Genomic DNA, 22798 nt, shown 5'->3' with positions numbered 1-22798 from the left:
TTTATTCGATTGCGCTGATCTTAGTCTTAATCGATAGGTATTGAGTTGATCTTTAAAATTAAACCAAGATCATGGCTATATCTATCGTAGTTTTGAAATTACAGAACCAGCCCGGGTACATTTGGGACAGCCTATGTACATACTCGATTTATTTAATCAAGAGCTCAGACAGTGGAAGAAAAAACCCTCAATTTCTGGAACCCACTCCCAGATTTTTCCCCGATTTTCCCTGAAATTTTTCATTCCCTGGTAAATCCCGGTAATTCCCGGTCCCAAACACGAAAGAGGCCCGAGGTAAATTAATACATGAGTCCTCGATTTCATACTTGATCGATAAATCGAAGAGCTCATGAGCGTAGTTGCAATAACATGAACCTCACTGACAATATGCGATTGAAATTTTCGCAAAAGATACAAATAAAAAAGACTCCAGGCGGTGGAAAGAGGATCCCCATTTTCCGAAACAGATTACCAGGTTTTTCCGTGTTTTCCATTAATTTTCATCGATTTTCCCTGAAATTTTTCATTCCCCGGTGAATCTCGATTATTTCCGGTCCCGAACACCAAAGAGGCCCAAGATAAATTAATACATAAGTCTTCGATTACATACTTGATCGATAAATCGAAGAGCTCATGAGCGTAGTTGCAGTAACATGAACCTAACTGACAATATGCAATTGAAATTTTCGCAGAAGATACAAATAAAAAGGACTCCAAGCGGTGGAAAGAGGATCCCCAGTTTCCAGAACAGATTACCAGATTTTCCCCTGTTTTTCATTGATTTTCCCTGAAATTTTTCATTCCCCGGTGAATCCCGATTATTCCCGGTCCCGAACACCGAAGAGGCCCGAGGTAAATTAATACATGAGTCTTCGATTACATACCTGATCAATAAATCAGAGAGCTCATGAGTTTACGTGGCCCCGAGAGTGAAGGGGGGGGGGGGGGGCTCTCCTTAGATGGGCTCATTTGCGTGCGTCACGGTCTCACGGTTGCGAGCAAATTGATTTTACGTCCCCTACGGACGTCGCCGCTTCCGACCGCGTAGAAAGCTCCTCGCGCCCTTCTTTCAGCCCTCTTTCCGGGCTCCGCGGTTTGCTTACACGGACTCGAGAGTGCGCTTTGTCACAGTTCCTCGCTCCTCGGGCCAAACGGCGTATCTCCATTTTCGCGTGAGCCCCAGAAAGCATGGCCTCATACGTAAACCGGGGCTCACGTGGATATTGAAATACGTCCTTACGTCAAAGTTTTTGCCGTCACCGCAGTTCCTCGCTTCTGGAGCGTAACGGCCGATCTTGATTTACGCATGAGCCCCGGAAAGCGTAGATTTATATGTAAACCGGGGCTCATGTGGATACTCAGATACGTCCTTACGGCAAAGTTTTCGCCGTTAACGCTCTTCGCGCGGACTTGCCTTGGGTGACCTTGGCACCTTTGTCACCGGAACTACGGAATGGCTTGGTGGCCCCACGCGGTAAACATCCGATTCAGATTTGCCGAGAAATCATGTCTCTACGTGGTAAGAAGAAGGACAAGGGACCGACGACGTAGGATGAATTTCCGCAAGTGGGTTTGGTCAACTTTTTTGAGCAGGTCGGCGGAGTTGCGACCCGAATAAGTGAAACGCACAGATGAAGTCATGGACTATAAATGACCCATCCCAGTTTGGTCCTGCGGACCGATTATTGAAATTTTGTGTCTGTCGGGCGGACATAGGTTAAACGGCGGATCGTGATTGGCCGGCTATGTCTTATCGCTGCTTTGCCGGGCCTTTGTCACACGGAGAAAATAACTTCGTGCGTGGGACCCGAAGTTTAGGTCAAATGGATCTCTGAAGTTTTCAGATTGAGCATCTGAACACTTTAGGTCCAGCTGCTGAGGTTTGGATCACACATCTGAAACACCGGTTCTTAAATCTGAAAGTACCTCGGTTTTCACATCCGAAAAACTTCGGTTCTCACATCCGAAAAACTTCGGTTCTCACATCTGAAGTACTTCAGATGTAAGAACTGAAGTTTCAAATGTGTGATCCGAACCTCGACAGCTAGACCTTAGGTGCTCAGATGCTCAATCCGAAAACTTCAGAGATCCATACGACCTAAACTTCGGGTCCCACGCACGAGGTTTTTTTCTCCGTGCAGATGGAATTCACGACAAGCTATAGGCACCTCTGTAGTTTCCGTGAGTATGTCGTGTATTACACCTGCCAAAGGCACGACAAAGCAGCGATAAGACACAGCGGACCAATCACGCTCCGCCGTTTAACCTGTGCCCGCCAGACAAACACGAGATTTCAATAATCGGGCAGGGGTGCAAAAGCTGCACCCTTTAAGAGAAAATTTTTGGGGAAGCGAGGAAATTTTTTTTCCAAAACCACACCGACATAAAGAGTTTGGTCAACTTTTTTGACCAGGTCGGAGGAGTTGCGACCCAAATGAGAAAAACACACTGATGAAGTCAAGATTACAAAGGACTCATATCTCAGTTTGGTTCAGGGGTACAAAAGCTTCACCCTTTTTGAAAAAAAATTTGTTCAAAACCACACGGAGAAGATTTCTGTTTGAAAAAAATACCGACGATTCACCGACCTTTTGAAATGGCGTTTCAAGCAAATTTTCAAAAAAGAAGAGCAAGAAAGAAAAACAAATTATCACTTTGAAAAATTAGGGAAAGGGAGGACATTTTTCGAAAGACAGCGTGGGAAAAACCCCTGATCGGCCGAGTGGCGTTTTTTGCACCTCTGCTCCGGTCACCAAATCCAATATTCCATGGGAGAGACTTGCAAGATAGAAATCGTTTAGACAAAAAGTGCCTTCAATTTCATTTAAAATACTCAATTCTTAACCAGTCAGCGTAAAGATGCTTGGCTAACCTAAACTCAACTCAACTCGCCAAGATCACGATTGAATTCTACGAAATCCCCACAGGGACATAATAGCAGCGGCTTGAAGCGCCTTCATTTACAGGAGATGCTGCAGGTTTTGCCTTAAAGTTAGTTCAGCTGCCTGGTTGACTTTGCGTCAAATAAGGACATTGAGCGAGGATTTCAGCCCGAGGTATTTTAAGAGAGACATGATTTGGGCTCCAAACACTAAGCGCTCTTCAACTTTAGCGTATCATATGTAATGATTATTATTCAAGCACTCACTTCCCGATTATAGATGAAGTGCATTTGAAGTTGCTATAAATGTTAGAACCTAGCCAGCAGCAGGGTGAGTTGGCATTTCAGGAATGACAGGTCGAGCCGCGGTTAATCCTCGATGGCTTTTGGACAACTGCATCCTGGTCGTTAACAAACAAAAAGTTAACAAATGCTAACTTACAATTATCTGACCAGACGTCGGGCGCATTTTATCACCACACTGGAAAAAGAACACATTGGATCTAGAGTCCAGACTCTTAAAAACATCGACAAGAAAAAGTACTCTTGATTCAATCAGAATCTAGCTTAAATCAAGAACCAAGACTCTTAATTTAAGCGGATTTCGTTTTGATTCAAGCAAAAATCCGATTTCTTGTCAACGTTTTCAAGAGTCTGGACTCTAGATACAATGTGTTTTTTTCCAGTGCATGCCGCGAGGGACGCGAATTAGAGACAAGGTTATGCCTTTCTTTAAAATTGATCGATGACATAGCCACTAAATCAGCATATCGATTGGCTTAGTGACTACGTCATTCGATATAATGTCGAGCACACGATTCAAACCAAAAAACCTAACGTAACTTCATGTAGAAATTCTTCATGAGTAAATTGTGTTAGTTTACTAAAATTTAGTCATCGACCAGTCGTAAATTAATTAAACACTCATTAAACACGACAACTTCCGATTGTAAGAAACACTTGGACGCATTTTACCACCATGGCAAAAAGGGTGCGAATGGACGCGAATCAGAAACCAAGGGTTTGACAATATATCGAATGACGAGGTCACTACACGGAGAAAAAAACCTCGGGCGTAGGACCCGAAGTTTAGGTCAAATAGATCTCTGAAGTTTTCAGATTGACCATCCGAACACACACTTCAGGTCTAGATGTCGAGGTTCGGATCACACACCTGAAACTTCAGTTCTTACATCTGAAGTACTTCGGTTTTCACATCCGAAAAACTTCGGTTCTCACACCTGAGGTACTTCAGATGTAAGAACTGAAGTTTCAGATGTGTGATCCGAACCTCGATAGCTAGATCTAAAGTGTTCAGATGCTCAATCTGAGATCTTCAGAGATCCATATAACCTAAACTTCGGGTCCCACGCACGAGGTTTTTTTCTCCGTGTAAATCAGTCCATTACGTTCGGTTGTCCCGCGCAACTAGTTCAAACTTGACAAAGCGCGTGTGAAACATTATCAGGCATTGGCGGGATAATAAAGGGGCCGATAGGGGCAAAGGAGACAGCCACAACCCGTCGCTCCTTCAAAGCAGGGGCGTATCCCTGCTTCAACACGAGCCCCAAAAAACATATACCTAAGCGGAGAACAGGGCTCACGAAGAAATCGATATACGTCACGGGAGCCGGGCGGCGGGCGCATTCCCCAAGTCGTCGCTCCTCCGCCGCGAGGGCATACTTCCATTTCCCCAGGAGCTCCAGAAAACACGGGGGTAGACGGAGAGGAGGGCTCGAGAGGAGGTTGAGATGGGTCAGAGGAGACGGGGGCGCAATTAAGCCGGCGTCTGGCAAAAAAGGGAATAAGAGAGGCGAGCTTAACGAGTTAACGATCAGCGATGTTTAAGTCCGCTTTGAGCGCGGGAAAACCGCGATCTGGGGGTTCGGAGTTGGAGGGTGGCATCACTTTCGGCTCCGGACGGGACCCGGGCTTGGGAGCTAATTCCCCTGTCGTCGCGTCGAGTCGCGTCACTCGCGTCGTTGGGATCCTTCCCCTTTGATGCTCCTTAATTCCCTCTTCAATTTCCCTCCCGATTTTTAACGTCACTTCCACACTCCCGCGCCCCGTCCTCCTCCACGCACTTTGAGCCTTCGCCACGTTAGTAGTGTACGCTCTTTCCCGTCGTTTTGCAGCGGGTATGTTACTAATGCATCCATTGGTAAAGGCCCGCTCGGTACGTTTCTTTGATACTATTCGTGCTTTATGGATGTGCTTGAAGTATCATCAAAATTGAAGGCGAAATGAGGCATCAGGGCCTGATTCCGGCTTTGTCCCAAGCCTGGGAACAACCTTTTTCTAACAAACCAGAACGACTATCCTCGACATCTAGGCAAACTTTATCTTGGTTTTGAGCGTTCACCACGTTAGTAGTATTCGCTCTTCCCCGTCGTTTTGCAGCGGGTATGTTACTAATGTATCCATTGGTAAAGGCCCGCTCGGTACGTTTCTTTGATACGACTATTCGTGCTTTATGGATGTGCTTGAAGTATCATCAAAATTGAAGGCGAAATGAGACATCTGAGCCTGATTCCGGCTTTGTGCCAAGCCTAGGAACAACCTCTCTCTAACAAACCAAAACGACTATCCTCGACATCTAGGCAAACTTTATCTTGGTTTTGAGCGTTCACCACGTTGGTAGTGTACGCTCTTTCCCGTCGTTTGGCATTGGGTATGTTACTAATGTATCCATTGGTAAAGGCCGGGCGCTGCTGCATGAGAATCGGCGCCTTTTTTCGTGGCGGGAAACAATACTTACTTTCTCAATTCTTTTTATGTACCATTTCTACCTTTATTCTCCTATTTTGTCCACTTCATGTAATGCCTGCAGGCTTGTCTTTGAGAAATTAATATCTTTATGTTTTAAAACTCTGCAACGTACTTTTATTTAATGACTCTTTCAAGGATCGTTCAAATTTTTAGTCGTCGGAGATCTAAAAAACTTGTTGGGGTACAAAGTACCCCTTCACTAATAACCCCTATATTTTACTCTATGTAGACAAGTAATCTCTTATGTAGATGCATGTTTCCTAGGTTACGCTCCACGTTTAGTTCAACAGCGTCTTGCAGCGCTCTCTTCCGTCCGCGCAAAATCACTTTTACATATTGACGAGGTGCTACGGTGAACGCTTTCCAACGTTTTAACGTTGGAATCGTTAGTATACCTATACGGAGAGAGTACGGACATGTCGGTAATTTTGAGGTTAGGTCATGAAGGTCTTGAGGCCCAGAAGGACAGCCAATCTATGAATTCAAATTAGCCAAAAAGATTGCATTAACATTCTTACGATCCGTCGTTGGTAAAGCACGTACTGATTTAGTTGTTGCTTAATTTACTCATTTTTGTGCGCAAGAACGGCCATTTAGGAACATTTTTAGCCATTTTCCATGTATATTTCCTTATTTCCAGCCATTTTCCTTGATATTGGAATCTGAATATTGGCAGTGACATTTTCCGTTTTTAAAGGTTGGCTCTTGTCGGCCCAAAGAGCTCCATGTCCGTGCTCTTTTCGTTTAGGTCCTCAACTTGAAAATAAAGCAGCTCTCTACCAAAAAATAAATAAAAAAAATAAATATTGGTAAACGTTGGAGAACGATTCGCTAATACATCGATAGAGGTGCCATAAAATATAAATGAAATTCCTTACATTTCCTTGATTCCCTTGGCGTATATCGGTAAAAATTCCCTACAGTTCAGATCATAAAATAAGTCCATTCAGAAAATTTTAAAAAAACCGTACCTTATCAGAGGCTCGCAGCAATCAATCCTGAAACAGAAGATTGAACAAATCATTAATATGACATACTGCAATGACATACAAATGACAACCGCATGGTTATCATTTGTTAACCACGCTGAAAAAAAAAGTGGTTTGGATCTAGAGTCCAGACTCTTAAAAACAATGAGAAGAAAAAATACTCTTGATTCAATCGGATTTTTACTTAAATCAAGCGGATTTCCTATTGATTCAAGCAAAAATCCGATTGAATCAAGAGTATTTTTTCTTCTCATTGTTTTCAAGAGTCTGGACTCTAGATCCAAGCGTTTTTTTTTTCCAGTGCAGCAGGAGTTATGAATATAAGGCATTAAATATTATGATTTTTTTTTTTTGGGGGGGGGGGTATGAAGGGAATATTGACGGTGAAACTGCATAAATGAGTAACTCAGTTGCTGCGTTTAAAAATCTTTGTTTCTATTTGATTTTTCAAAAGGAGGCCAAACCAACATCATGGCTTGACATTTTTAAAAAATGTTCTTCATACAGAGAATAAAAATCACTGAAATTTTCAAAAAATTACGTTTGAAAGTTTTTCTTAAAGAAAATGAAGTATGACAGAAAGTCTGCAACGCTGCGAACCGAGATACGCATTTCTGCAGTTTCATCATTGATATACGCACCCCCTAGCGTATGGCGCAAGGACTATTGCGGATAATAATGCTACCCTTTCTTTCTCTTTTTTGGTATAGAAAGGAGGAAACTCATTTGGCAGCATTACGGCTGCTTCTTGTGTAAAAGTCACGTCTCGGGGCCCTCGACCTACCTCTCGGCATCACTTAGCGTCTCGACTGTCAACACACTTCACTCACCCATCACAACATTCAACCCCTCATCATCACATTTTTCATCCGACCTCTTTCCAGCTGATCTCTGCAAAACGCATGAATACTACACTGGAAAAATAACACACACTCATTGGATCTAGAGTCCAGACTCGTAAAAATATCGACGAGAAATAGTACTCTTGATTCAATCAGAATCTAGTTTAAATAAAAAACGAAGCCTCTTAATTTAAGAGGATTTCGTTTTGATTCAAGCAAAAATCCGATTGAATCAAGAGTATTTTTTCTTGTCAATGTTTTCAAGAGTCTGGACTCTAGATCCAATGTATTTTTTTTTCCAGTGTACACTAAGTTGAGCCACTATTGGATCAGAATTTTCACTTGCAGGCTGATTGTTGAAATTGATGGACAAAGAGATGGATAAAGAAGACATTGGGAGTATCGAGCGATCCTATTGGTTGAAATGGTTGGTTCCTATGGACTGAAAAAATAATGGACGAACTGTAGAAGCTCTCGTGGGTTGCCGTTCGCAAGTCTTATCTAACCTATTTGGCCATTGCAACCACCCGCTTCCACCAATAGGATCCCTCCATACTCCTTTTGTCTCTTCATTGTCTAGGGATTTGTCTATAAATTCCGACTCACTATCAATCAAGACATGACTTGAGTCAAAGCCCCATCTCACTTCTGAACAAGGACGAATATGCAAACATGTACAGATATCTGTAATTCGTCTTTCTTTCTCTTCATAGTGGATGGACGAGGATTAAAAGCCTTCCGATCAAAGAGCTCAAAAGACACGATTATTTTTAACGGAAGCTCAAGTAAAATGGTAACTACCCGATAAATTAGGTTACTACAGAAAAGTTGCGGTACTGCCACTGTATCATCCAGCAAATTGGGGTAGCACTACAATTTTAGGGAATAACTATTAACGCTCTTCTCCCGTGCTTTACCGTTGACCGCTGGTCGAATTGAGTCCACTTCCACAAAATTTCTATGAAAACTCCTACTGTGCCATTCAATTAGGATCAAACCTTGGTCGCACTTTCTATCATGCAAATAGTCCAATTCTCGGAACACGCACTGCCACAAATAATTTCAGCGTAAAATCGACGGATGAGAGAAATCATAAGAAAAATAAGTTTGATGCAGAGGAACTAAATTAGACTTGTTGGTGCCAGTAGTAAGACAGGAGATTAGGGAGTATTTTTTCACAGAAACCCCCGAAAAACTTTAAATCAGGTCGGTTTAAAGATTCCTTTTTTTCCCTTTTCTTTCTAATGGAATTTTTGGGAAAAGGTTTAATCTTCCATAATTGGAGCTCAAATATTTATAAATATTTGTAGATTTTAAAATATTTCATCTTTTTTTTTAAAGTAAAAAAAAGGACACCGTTCAATTTACAATTGGAGGGTCATGCGGCTATGCCCGTGTAGTTGTGCCATACTTCAGTGGCATATAAGCCAGAGCATAATAATAATCAGGAAAACTTTAGGTTCTAGTTTAACTTCTATTTGAAGGGAGGGTTTTCGGGTATCGGGAGATATTATTTGCCAATCATTCCGGATGCAGGTTTCAGAATTTCTGGGCACCATTTTGCCAAGTTTCCTCGTGAGGAAATAACACGTAAGTGGAAGTTAAGCAAACAGAATGTAGTTAGGCTGGTTAGTTACTTATTTAGTTACCGTTAGTTATTTAGTTAGTTAGTTAAGTAATTAGTCAGTCAAAGGAGTCGCGTTTATATTTAAGACGCTGGGAGTTTTGGCACACTGGAAAAAAAACACATTGGATCTAGAGTCCAGACTCTTTAAAACATTGACAAGAAAAAGGACTCTCGATTCAATCAGAAGTAGGCTTAAATCAAAAGGAAATCCGCTCAAATTAAGAGGCTTGGTTCTTGATTTAAGCTTAAATCTGATTGAATCAAGAGTATTTTTTCTTGTCGATGTTTTTAAGAGTCTGGACTCTAGATCCAATGTGGTTTTTTTTTTTTTTTTTTTTTTTTTTTTTTTTTTTTTTTTTTTTTTCTTTTTTCTTCTAGTGCACTTACACAAGCTCTGACTAGTCCATTTCAAAAAATTTCTTCTTAATTTTCCTTTAAAAAGAGAGGAAAAATAATGAAAAACGGAATATTGAACAATTTTCGGAGAGAAAATCAATTTGATCCTCTCGAGTTTTAACCCTCGCTCCATCCACTTCCGATCACAATGAGCATGCGAGCAAATTACGGAGACGATAATGGAATCAAGGACTCGGGGCGTAATGTTCGTTGCAGCTCGGTAAAATGCAGGCGCCTCAAAGGAGTGGAGGTAAGCGGTGCAATAGCGCGAGGCAAAGCGAGGCTCATTCGTTCATTCCGAGTGGAACAACTTCAGTCGCGAATGGAATGCATCATAACCCGAGAGACGAGGCTATTGATTTTCGCCTTGAGCTATCTCCAAGTCTTTCGAGAGAACTTAGAAATCTGCAACATTTACTAAGTCTTTACGTTGATGCAGTTCTGCCTCGCGCATTTAAACATTATTGTTGCTCGGGAGAACACCACATTCTCCGTTACATTGAATGTCAGGCTACCGATTTCAAGGATCAAGTCGCAAAATTCATTTTACTGATGAACCCCCGGATTTTTTTTTTTGGGGGGGGGGGGATGGATAAGAAAAGGAGTTAGGATATATGTGTTGGGGGTATATTAAGGGTGCTCCTACACCAGCTTCACGCTAAAAGGCTCGACATATGGACTTCCTATAACCTGAGCGACTGAGCCATGGAAAACATACCAAGGGAACACTGCCGTGTTGAGGAGAAACGCCGTATGAGCCTTCAGGCGTTGCCGAATTTTCTCTGCAAATTACTAATTTTCAGGAAACATTTTTGATAAATACATACATACATACATATAAGTCGCTTTACAGCATCTCCTCGCGCTCTACGACTCCTAACCTCCACTGCTCTCTTTCAAACCACAAATCTTGGGGAATTGAGCACCTTAACATTTCAGCTTCAATCCCCTCCCTCCAACCTTTCATTGGGCGCCCTCTGCGTCTACTCCCAGGAGGAACCCAATCAAGGACCCTCTTCGGCAACCTCGATTTCCAGATTTCGATTTTTTCGATTTTTGGATATTTTCCCGCCGATTTCTCAGATAATTTTGTTCGAAATTTGGTCTAAAGAGTCTGAAAGTTTCATGGAAAAAAAATTCATAATATTTCCTCAGAAATAAACATTTTATCCAAGGAAATTTGGCAAGTCTCAAATGTTCATATGACATTCTTCCTTAGCACGGCAGAACAGTCAGCGGGCTGATTACTGCAATTTTGTGTTCGTAGGGCAGAGATATACGTCATACGTTAAATGGCGAAACGTGATTGGTCGGCTATATCTTATCACTGCTTTTTCGTGCTTTGTAAGGTGGAATTCACGACGTACTGTCGGAAACTCAAGGGAAGCGTATAGCTTGTCGTGAATAATACCTGACAAGGCGCGACAAAGCAGCGATAAGGCATAGCCGACCAATCACAACATGCCATTTAACACAGTGGTCTTGAAGCAAGAAAGAAAGAAAGAAAGAAAGGGGAAAAAATGCGACAAAAATGTACCCAAAAACTGTTTGCAGGGGGTGCCGCAGTGCTGTCTATGGTATATGCGGACTTAAAATCGCAAAAAATCGAAACATTGGCTGATCTTAAGTTTGAGATATCGGCATTTAAAATGTTCGTACTAAACGCAAGTTTTCTACTAATTTTGATCTGCTTTTTTAAATTATTTGTCCATTGAATCGGATTTGATCGGTTCACGTTCTAATTTTTCGTTCGATTCATGTCGGTCGAATACACACCCTTTCGTTGCATGCAAACTACCCATTAGATTCTTTTTTTTTTAAACTTAACAATTCGCCTTCCGCTGCGTCTGCAGCAATTGTCGTTGCGAGTAAGTTGTGCGTGCTGATTTCCGCGCATTACATACTCGACTCTCTGAAGGCGTTTTATGTGCACAAGTAGCGTCATCTACCGGAAAACGACCGAAGCAGGGATTGAGCTATTCATTCAATCTCACTTCTGCAGTTCTCAAACAGGGTGCTCCACTTTCGCACATAAAACGCCTTCAGAAAAGAAGTATGTAATGAGGTGAAATTAGAACGTACAACAGATTCGTAACAACAATTGCTGCAGACACAACAGTAGGAGAACTGCACAGTTAAAAAAAAATAATAATTATAATAAAAAAATATATATATATATTCTACAAGTAACGAAAGGGTGTGTATATTCGACCGACATGAATCGAACGAAAAATAAAAACGTGAACCGATCAAAACCGATTCGTAAAAAAGCGGATCAAAATTAGTAGAAAACTTGCATATACTATGAAAATTTCAAATGGCGATGACTCGAAATCGAGATCAGCGAAGGTTTCGATTTTTCGCGATTTAAAGTACACATAATAAGGTTGCCTAAGAAGGTTCTGGATCGGGTCCCCAACTGCCAGGAAACGTACAGGACACCCTGCCAAAACGTGAATTGATCGAATGAGGCAGGAAATGAGAAGATGCGATTTGCCGGAGGAGCTCTGGCAGGATCGCTATCGGTGGCGGTCCGGCGTCGCAGAGCACGCGGAGGCACTAGTGGACGCATTAGTGGTAACTAAGAGGCTGGAGGTTGATTACAGCCTCATTTCGAGTACAAATTTTTTTAAAATTTTGCAGTTCTGGATGATCTATGGGATGTTGCCAAGATAACGGCAAATGAGTTATCTTCAATGGACCACTAGACAAGGTACGAATTTTAGCATTCTGATACATGTTTCTTAACAAGAATTTCACGTAGCGCACGATTTGCGCAACGAAAACTAATAAAACAAACTCCAAACGAAGATATTAAGGTTTTTATTTCATATTGCTTACGAAGAACTTGAACTGTCCGCTCACAAGAAACTCAAAGCTCTACGAGAGTCAAATCGCGAACTGCAACGGTTTCAACAAGCTTCTCAACCCAGTAATGTTCATTTCCCACCATGTGTTGTTCAAACTATAAGCAATTTGATACAGCTAAGCCAAAGCGTCAAGATTGAGGTTGCAAGATTTTTATATCGCAGATACTGTCATGATAACGTTTAGCGCACGATGTGAGTCACGCAGAGCATTGAGTTTCCATGAGCGGGTGGTTTAAATTCACGCATCAAGAATCATTAAATATCTTTGGAAGGAGTTGATTTCGATAATTTTCGCTGTGCGTGTCGTATTCCACGTAAAATTTTAGTTAAGAAACATGTATCAGAATGCTGAAATTCGTACCTCGTCTAGTGGTCCATTAGCATCATCTCGCTGAAAAATGCGCACGAATCTCGATTTTTAAAAAATTATAAAGCGCGTTGTTTCGATTGTGTACGTCATTTTGCTGGGGGGGGGGGGGACCTTCCCCGGAATATTTTTGAAATTTTAACTCTATTTGAGCGCATTTCGAGGCACTTGTGGCGCTGATCTTCCTTCAATTTCTGCCTAAAAATCACCCAGTTTTATGAATATTAAGGTTAAAATACTCGTACTTTGAAATTGTTGCATTCAACAGGTTATACTATTTGTAGGTATATGTTAGGCATAGTTAACTAACATACTGAATACATACTAACATACTACATGTTTACTAAATGCCGAAATATTTACTTTCTATTTGTGACGCATGAAAAATGCAAAAATTGAAAGGTAAAGAAGAAAAAGAAAACACTGTTTGTAATGCTTCTTTTGATGGTATCAGCTTGCTGCGTGCAGTAAAATGAGTAAACTAACAATGCGTTCAGTTAGGTCACGCAACTAAACGAACTTCCCGGCAAAGCGGGAGGTATCGCCAGATTTGAAGGCGTTCTCAGCGTTCGGTTGGGTCATGCAACTAAACTAACCTCTCGGCTAAGCGGGAGGTATCGTCAGATTTGAAGGCGTTCTAAGCGTTCGGTTGGGTCACGCAACTAAAATAACCTGCCGGCTAAGCGGGAGGTATCGCCAGATTTGAAGGCGTTCTAAGCGTTCGGTTGGGTCACGCAACTAAAATAACCTCTCGGCTAAGCGGGAGGTTTCGCCAGATTAGAAGGCGTTCTAAGCGTTCGGTTGGGTCACGCAACTAAAATAACCTGCCGGCAAAGCGGGAGGTATCGCCAGATTTGAAGGCGTTCTAAGCGTTCGGTTGGGTCACGCAACTAAACTAACCTCTCGGCAAAGCGGGAAGTATCGCCAGATTTGAAGGCGTTCTAAGCGTTCAGTTAGGTCACGCAACTAAACTACCCTCCCGATTAAGCGGGATGTATAGCCAGTATTTGAAGGCTCTCCCGGCGTTCACAAACGAACAGTTAACTAAGCATTCACTAAAACTTGCCAGGTTCCAAAAGATTTTCAGACAGAACTAACATTTATTTCAGTCATATAAGATTAAGCAGACGACTGCGATGTGAGCCTTATAAATGCATTATATCTTTTACACCAAGGATCTAAAAGTTCTGGCTCATCCAAAAAAAGCACCTATCTGCACCCATCTATCCCCTCTGCAAGAGTCTAATCATAGGTGTAGCTAGGTCATTTTGCTTGGGGGGGGGGACCTGGCCCCCCACCACCAGGGGGTCTAGGGGGTATGGAATATCCCCCAGCTCAATGGGGGGTCCAGGGGGCCTCCCCCGTAAATTTTTTGAAATTTTAACTCTATATGAGCGCATTTCGAGGCACTTGTGGCACTAATCTTCCTTCAATTTCTGCCTAAAAATCACCCAGTTTTATGAGTATTAAGGTTAAAATACTTTGAAATTGTTGCATTCAACAGGTTATTCTATTTATAGGCATCCTCTCAGGGGCCACGGCGACAGAGACTTACCGTTGAAGAAGGTGTTTTTGCACCATCCAGAATTTCTGGGGGGGGGCAGATGATACAATTTCTAATTCTGGGGGGGCAGGCCCCCCTGCCTCCCCCTTCCTACGCCTCTGTAAGATGGGCCAAGAGATAAGAATCTCCTTCAATTTCATGTGATACCACATACCTACTTTGGAGTTCGAATAGTTGCCCGCTTCAATTCCGACTTTTGAAAGGTGAGGTATTGCGCGATTTACATCTCAATATCGCAAGGGCTACGTGGCATTTCCAACGGATCCGTTAAATCCTGAGAAAGCACGCGCTTTTCCTCTCAGTTTCGCGCGAAATACGTTGTTTTCCTCGCTATTTAGCACGGAAGCCCGAGAACGTTGCAGGTCATTTGCACAAATTTTTGTTTTCCTCAAAATATTGACATTTGCACAAATATTCGTAATTATTTATTTTTGGTACAAAATGGCAACGCTGAAGTGACAATTATGAAGGCGTTGCGTTCGACTGGTAGCGCTCTTATTCAGTATCCACTCAGTCATCCACTGTCCGCGTAACATGGCTTTTCGTATTTCAGAACCTACTTAAAACAAGGAAAGCGTGATAACCGAAAACCATGCGTTCAGTTTTCAAAGAAATCGAAAATATGGCAATAAATCATACAGGTATGTGTTGTGCGAACATGTTGCGCGGTCATAAAGCTTGATGCACCTTTCCCTCCCACCCTTTGGGCTGCTGAACCGGTAGACGATGACACAACGCCACGAACATCAAAAAGTGCTGAAATATTTCACAGGCACTTCAAGATGCTTTTTTACCGCAAGGGCCCCTCTGTTTGCTTAGTATCCGAAAACCTAGTTGAACTCCAAGCGGAGACCTACATAAGTCGAAAATCTGCCACAAAAAACTTGAAAAAGTTGGTATTTTTCAATAGACGAATTTAGTGGTGACGTCACGGAGCGATATTGTTGGTTCGATATATCGAAAGTCGAAATGTGCTTCAACAAACAAACATAACCTCCAAAATGAACAATTGACGAAATAATGCTGAAACTGCCTGAAACTAAAAAATTGCTCCATGGGACTTTAAAAGTATGAAAGCTAGCCATTTACAAAAACGTTCGAGATCACAATCACAAGAATTGACTGTAGGTATAATAAGCTCGTAATATCAGTGACAGTCATAAAGCGAATCCCCCTACCCCCCATGCCTAAATCCCGCAGATTCCTATTTGTTCGTTTGTTGGGGCACGTTTCGACTTGCGAGATATCGAAATTCAATCGAGATGTGACGTCACACTAAATTCGTCTATCATCTAACGTGCTGTGTTGCCGCATCGTGCAATTTATGCAAATGACCATTCCTTTTTTTGTGCAAATGCCCACTTTTTTTTTGGTCATTTGCACAAAATTTGTGCAAATGAAAATCAACCCCTGAGAAATTACGGGAGAATCTCCGCAATATCGCTGCTAATAAGCAATTGTCCCAGAGGTTTCGTGAAATACTTAAAAATTACGCAAAATTTTACGGCGGTTCATGAAGAACATAGAAGATTCGACAATATACACCTCAATCACAAAAAATACGCGAATTTAACATCGATGCGAGTATAATTTTTATGAGCATAGTAAATTTAGATGGATGACAAGCCATGAATCTCCTTCCATTTTGCGCGATACCACTTAAAACCTCATTTGAATATTGAGCAGATTTATAATAATGAATTGGCTGTAATTAAATAATTAAAAGATAATCTTAAACTAACTTAAATGACAGACTTTTATATATATATATGAGTCGCTTTTATAGCGCTCTTTGGCGCTGTGCGACGCCTAATCGCCACAAAGCTCGGTCTTCCCACAGGTCATCAGGGAGTTGACAATCTCTTATCTCATTTAACACCCCCTGTCGCCAACCTCTCACTGGGCGTCCCCTACGTCTCCTCCCAGGAGGAACCCAATCAAGCATCTTTTTTGGCAGCCTCTCTTCCGTCATCCTATTGACATGACCATACCAAACAAGTTGTTTGGTCATGACGTCGAACACGATGTCATTTTCGACTTCCATTATCTGACGCACTCTATCATTACGGACCCGATCTCTCCTAATGACAGACTTTTAAAAAAGTTAAAATCTGCTTGTAAGAATAAGATTTTGACTCTATAATTTGATAAGTTTCTAATTTCTTCTTTTAGTAGAAGGGCTATAATGTTATAATGTTGTAATTTAGCGGCTTAAATACATTTTTTTCAGCAATAGTCAACGTTCCTATCTTTAAAAATTAAATAACTTTGCAGACTAAAATGAATGCACAAAACTTCACTGGAAAAAAAAGAATCTTAAATTTGCCGCCAAGAAGTATTTTAACCAAGAATTTTGCTGGTTAAGATAAGCTACTTTTTTGCTTAACCCAAGCATTATTTTTCTTGAATCAAGAAAAAGTCAGCTTAAAGCAAGATAAAGAAAATTCTTGGCAGCAAATTCAAGAACTATCATGCTTGATCCAAGCTACTTTTTTTTCAGTGTTCAGCCGACGAGGTAAATATAGTGCAAAAATTTCTAACGAAAGTACTGACTGTAATCTGTGGAAGTTATTTCATAAGTTCGGTTTTCTACGTTGATTTCGTCTGAAAACTGACTTTAAGGATTCTAATTATTGATTTTAAAGCCTCCTCTCACAAATACTGTAAAAGTGTCATATTTAATTTTAGATCATGAATTTTAATCCTATATAAATAAATGAGTGAATAAAGAAACTCTAAAAGAAATGAAGGCAGCATTGAACAACAATACCTCTATTTCACGCATTTCTTGCATAAACAGTTCCGGTCTTCCGCAGTTTTGCCTTCGAATACTATGAAAATTTGAATTCGCACCTCTCACACAATAAATGGATGCTTAAAAAAGTGGGTGTGGGGCTGACGAGACCTTCCTTTCAGTTTCCGGATGTGCTTCCACTTTTTACATCATCTGTCAAACCAATTGTCAAACTACCACCCCTTTAACCAAACTGAAAACTGGATACGGCACTGGATGCGAAAAATAAAGTACGGAAAATGTCGCATCCATTGCCAATTTCGAATGCAAAAGGAATAAAATACGCTTACAATTTCGATTCGTTGACACTAGCAATTACCGCGGAAGATAAGCGCGCGCAAAATAAAGCGCCTTCAACATCGTAGAGATACTTCAAGCGCTACACCGTATTACACACGTTCCTTTATGCAAATCGCCGATACACTGCGCTGCCCGAAAGCACCGAAATGGCGGGAAAATGATGGAAGTGGTGTACTCCAACAGTCAACCCCTATTTCTTTTCATTTTCCAATGATGTTCGCTAAAATTAAACGTATTTCAATGTGAAGTTGTAGTTTGTTTGCACTGCAGACGACATTAATGAGATTAGATTACTTGATTTCGAAGATTTAGTTTCGACTATACTCTCTTTTTCTCATATTTGTAAGCATACATTTCGCGGAGGACGTAGAAAAGAAACCCGTGCTTGCTTCTGATTGGTGCCGGAGGACATCATTTCGTTCGGCACGAAACTGGGGCGGAAAAATTGCGTATTTTAAACTTGGTGTTTCTCGGTTTCGGAGTTACTTTTCGGCAATTTTAAAAAGTACATCGTGTTCTCCGCGTCATTTACGTTCACTGGAAAAAAAAACACATTGGATCTAGAGTCCAGACTCTTAAAAAAATCGACAAGAAAAAATTATCTCGATTCAATCAGATTTAAGCTTAGATCAAGAACCAAGCCTCTTAATATGAGCGGATTTCCTTTTGATTTAAGCTTAACGCTGTTGGAATCATAAGTCCATTTTCTTGTCAATGTTTTCAAGAGTCTGGACTCTAGATCCAATGTGTTTTTTTTTCCAGTGCTCGGAAAAATTTATTCGCAAGTCAAGTTTCATTCATAAGGTCAATGTTCTTCATGAACCATCGTAAAATGACGCGTAATTTTTAAGTATTTCACGAAACCTCCGGGACAATGGGCCTGTTGCATGCAAGAGATACAGCCGCGCGAATAGACTTTTTAGAGGTTAAATGACACGAAAATTACGATGGTCACATTAAAAAAGTCTGAAATACACTCCTTACTGCGCAATTTGCGTTGTTAGGAACGCGCTTTTTCAAATTTCCCGCGTCTGGGGGCAGTTTTCTAATCACCGGAAACGAGCAAACGGCGGGCTCGGTGATTTCCGGAAGATACCGAGTCGTTGTTGTTGTTGTTATTTTTTCCTTCCGTTTGTTTACAAACCCAATGTGATCTCTTATATTGGTCCATATACGCTTTGTGCGGTAACCAAATCGATCAACTTTTAAATACCCAACGCAATCCTTCTACATTTCATTTCACGATATCACGAGCTCCAATTTTTAGGTTATGTTGTCTGTTTTAGTTGACCGGAAATAACCGCGAGTTGCCGTTAATTGTTTCCGTTAGAAAACTGCCCCCAGACGCGGGAAATTCGAAAAAGCGCGTTCCTAACAACGCAAATTGCGCAGTAAGGAGTGTATTTCAGACTTTTTTAATGTGACCATCGTAATTTTCGTGTCATTTAACCTCTATAAAGTCTATTCGCGCGGCTGTATCTCTTGCATGCAACAGGCCCATTGCGTATTAGCAGCGATATTGCGGAGATTCTCTCGTAATTTCTCAGTTTTCCGTGCTAAATAGCGAGGGAAACAACGCATTTCGCACAAAACCGAGAGGAAAAGCGAGTGCTGTCTCAGCATTTAGCGGATCCGTTGGAAATGTCGCGTAGCCCTTGCGATATGGAGATGTAAATCGCGCAATACCTCACCTTTCAAAAGTCGGAATTGAAGCGGGCAACTTTTCGAACTCCGGAGTAGATATGTAGTATCACACGAAATTGAAGGAGATCCTTAACTCTTGGCCCATTTAAAATTACTAATGTTGATGGACATTTTGCTAGCATCGATTTGCAAATCGCGTATTTTCTGCGACGTTGAGTTGAAAATGATGTGATCCTCTATGTAAATCACCACCGCGAAAATCACCACAACATGGCGGAAAATACGCGGCTCAAACGCTGGAGTGTATATGCCGAGATATAAAGGTGAACCACGCATGTTTTTGATCGATATTTATAACCGCTGGAAATATCGCGTATTTTCCGCCATGCTGTGGTGATTTTCGCGTAATTTCTCATCTTTATCTCACAAAGTTCATCTTTATCGCAAAAATTGCGCATTTCCCGCGATAACAAGATGGAAGTATGAGACTTTTTAGGATTTAACGCATCCAAAGGAAATATCGGATACATCCCGCAGAATTGGGATAGAATTCGCATAACTTCCGACTTTTCACCAAGCCTGCAACTTTTCGAACTCCGCAGTAGGTAGGTGGTATCACGCGGAATTCAAGGGAATCTTAGCTTTCGGGCTATGAGAAATAACGGACGTTTATAAACATTTTTCTCGCATCGGTGTGAAAGTCGCGTATTTTCCGTGATGTTAAGGTGAGAACAGAGTCATCTTCCACGTTTTTAACCCTCTTTGACAGAGCGTTACACAATCGTAACAATGGGCTTTATATTTTTTTAAAAATTGAGATTCGTGCGCATTTTTCAGCGAGATGGTGCTAATTGAAGATAATTCATTTGCCGTTATCTTGGCAACATCCCATAGATCATCTAGAACTGCAAAATTTAAAAAAAATTTATACTCGAAATGAGGCTGTAATCAACCTCCAGCCTCTTAGTTACCACTTATGCGTCCACTAGTGCCTCCGCGTGCTCTGCGACGCCGGACCGCCACCGATAGCGATCCTGCCAGAGCTCCTCCGGCAAATCGCATCTTCTCATTTCCTGCCTCATTCGATCAATTCACGTTTTGGCAGGGTGTCCTGTACGTTTCCTGGCAGTTGGGGACCCGATCCAGAACCTTCTTAGGAAACCTTATTATGTGGACTTTAAATCGCGAAAAATCGAAATCTTGGCTGATCCCGATTTCGAGATATCGCCATTTGAAATTTTCATAGTAAATGCAAGTTTTCTACTAATTTTGATCCGCTTTTTTACGAATCGGTTTTGATCGGTTCACGTTTTTATTTTTCGTTCGATTCATGTCGGTCGAATACACACCCTCGCCTCTCGTTACATGCAGAATACCCATAAACTGAGCAGTTCGCCTACTGTTGTGTCTGCAGCAATTGTTGTTACGAATCTCATGTGCGTGCTAATTTCACCTCATTACATACGTGACTCTCTGAAGGCGTTTTATGTGCGAAAGTGGAGCACCCTGTTAGAGAATTACAGACGTGAGATTGAATGAATCGCTCAATCCCTGCTTTGTTCGTTCTCCGACAGATGACGCTACTTGTGCACATAAAACGCCTTCAGAGAGTCAATTATGTAATGCTGAAATCAGCACGCACAACATATTCGTAACAACAATTGCTGCACACGCAGCAGAAGGCGAATTGTTTCGTTAAAAAAATAAAAGAGTATAATGGGTAGTTTGCATGCAACGAGAGAGTGTGTATTCGACCGACATGAATCGAACGAAAAATAAAAACGTGAACCGATCAAAACTGATTGAAGGGACCAATAATTAAAAAAAACGGATCCAAATTAGTAGAAAACTTGCGTTTACTACGAAAATTTTAAATGCCGATATCTCAAACTTAAGATCAGCCAATATTTCGATTGTTTGCGATTTTAAGTCCACATATACCATTGACGGTACTGCGGCACCCCCTGCAAACAGTGTTATACAAAATACACCGCGCTACAAATTTTCAGTATTTGCAAGTTCAGCCTAAATTCCCGTGTAGACTGAAGACAGGGGCGGACTGGAAGTCGAAAAGTTAGGAGGCGACCTAGATTTGGAGTCCCTCCTGTCGTTCGGGGGCCCCTCTAAGGAGGTCCGGGGGCCCTCCCCCGGAAAATGTGGAAAATTTCACACTTTTTAAACGCAATTGTATGCATTATTGGAGTCAAATTCTACAGTATTTGAACTTCAAAATAACCTATTCTCAGCATTCTTCGGGGGCCCCTTCATCACAGAAGCTTTAGACGACCTTTCATGTCACTTAGAGACAAATTTTCAAGGATTTTGGAACCTTTTAGTGACTGAATAGGATAAAAAAATTACAACATTACAGGGGAAAAACCATAACTCGAAAAAAATTCGCCGCGGGGGCCCCTTCGGGACCTCCGTGGCAAATTGTTAGGAGGCGATCGCCTCCCCGCCCCCATGGCCAGTCCGCCCCTGACTGAAGAAGTGTAAGCACCACAATCTTCTTATGATGCAAAAAAGAAAGGGGGAAAAAAAGGAAAAAATTCGACAATAATGTGCTATAAACGGTTTGCAGGGGGTAAATCTATGGTTTACGTGTAGCGTTCTCAATGTTTCAGAAACATATCTTCAGTGGAAACTTTTACAACTCTGCTCTGACCAAAATCCCAAAATGTTATTTCTAAATCCATCAATGAATTCTAAACTTTGCTCCACGAGTCTTATCTTAACGTGGATTTTAAATGTTTTAGAGAGAGTATTGGTAATACCTCAAAATGCTTGAAACCACGTATATTTCAACATTTGTCATTCTACTATCATCATTTTTCAGTCGAACAGTCGCACTAAACGCGGAGAAAATCGGAGTAAACTTGCATTTACTTTCAAAATTTCAATTTGCGATATCTCGATAATAGGATCAGCCAAGATTTTGATTTTTCGCTATTTCAAGTCTGCATGTATTATAGAAACAACCACTGCCAACCGTTTTTTAGTACATGTTCGTTGCATTGTTTGTTTGCTTCAAGACCACTGTGAAGTTGAAGTACTCTAACCCAGAGAACCCCATTCAGCATCGCGATAGCTTTCCTGCCTTGCATATCCCGATCTTTAATAGCCCGATCCTTTCTGTCCTTAGTTAAACTATAGCTCCTCGATATTACTCTTCATAGTCCTGAATTATCCGGCCATCCTCCAGTTCCATGCTTTGCTGACCTCCACCATTAATCAACTTCTCTGTCTTTTCAACACTGACTGCCATCATCCAATTACGGTATAGGGGACATTAATAAATGCGGTAATAAATGTAACAATGATTTACATACCTTGCGTCGGGGTTGCAGCTCACAGCACAGATTTCTGGAAAAATAAAAAAATAAACTCGTAAGTAAACGGACTGATAAAAATCTAGAGGAAGGCTAAAGGAGGGATCTCTACCTCTGCGGGCAAGTATAGTCATAGTCAATGATTCTGTCTTGCATTGATATTCTAGGAGTTTCCTGATTTTTGACGATACGCTGAAAAAAAATTCTCGGCGTTTTTACCAAGGTCCGTTGGTACCTTTACCATCTCACGTTTTTACCAATTAATTGGTAATTTTACCAAGACAGACTGGTAAGCTTACCTAAAAACCGGTATTTTTACTGCTTTTTTCAGGTAAGAATACCACTTTTATTGGTAATCCATTCCCGGTGACTTTGCCATTTTATCTCGGTAATTCTACCACAGTCGATAAAAAATATTGGCGTTTT

The 22798-nt window shown here is 41.3% G+C and overlaps 1 protein-coding gene across 7 annotated transcripts in view; it reads right to left on the bottom strand.

Annotated features, from left to right (window-relative positions):
* eag (potassium voltage-gated channel protein ether a go-go) overlaps positions 1 to 22798 on the bottom strand; it is a 389509-nt gene that overhangs the window by 354126 nt on the left and 12585 nt on the right. For all 7 annotated transcript variants that reach the window (XM_072302442.1, XM_072302445.1, XM_072302446.1 and 4 more), the window contains exons 2-3: positions 22373 to 22406; positions 6622 to 6648 (exon numbers count right to left, since the gene is read on the bottom strand). The gene's annotated coding sequence lies outside the window, so the exon portion shown is untranslated. The remainder of the gene's footprint in view (positions 1 to 6621; positions 6649 to 22372; positions 22407 to 22798) is intronic.

Source organism: Bemisia tabaci, chromosome 7 (genome assembly GCF_918797505.1).
Source record: "Bemisia tabaci chromosome 7, PGI_BMITA_v3".
Classification (NCBI taxonomy): domain Eukaryota; kingdom Metazoa; phylum Arthropoda; class Insecta; order Hemiptera; family Aleyrodidae; genus Bemisia; species Bemisia tabaci.
Note: the sequence above shows the minus strand (reverse complement) of the source record. Positions and strands in the feature narration are given on the sequence as shown.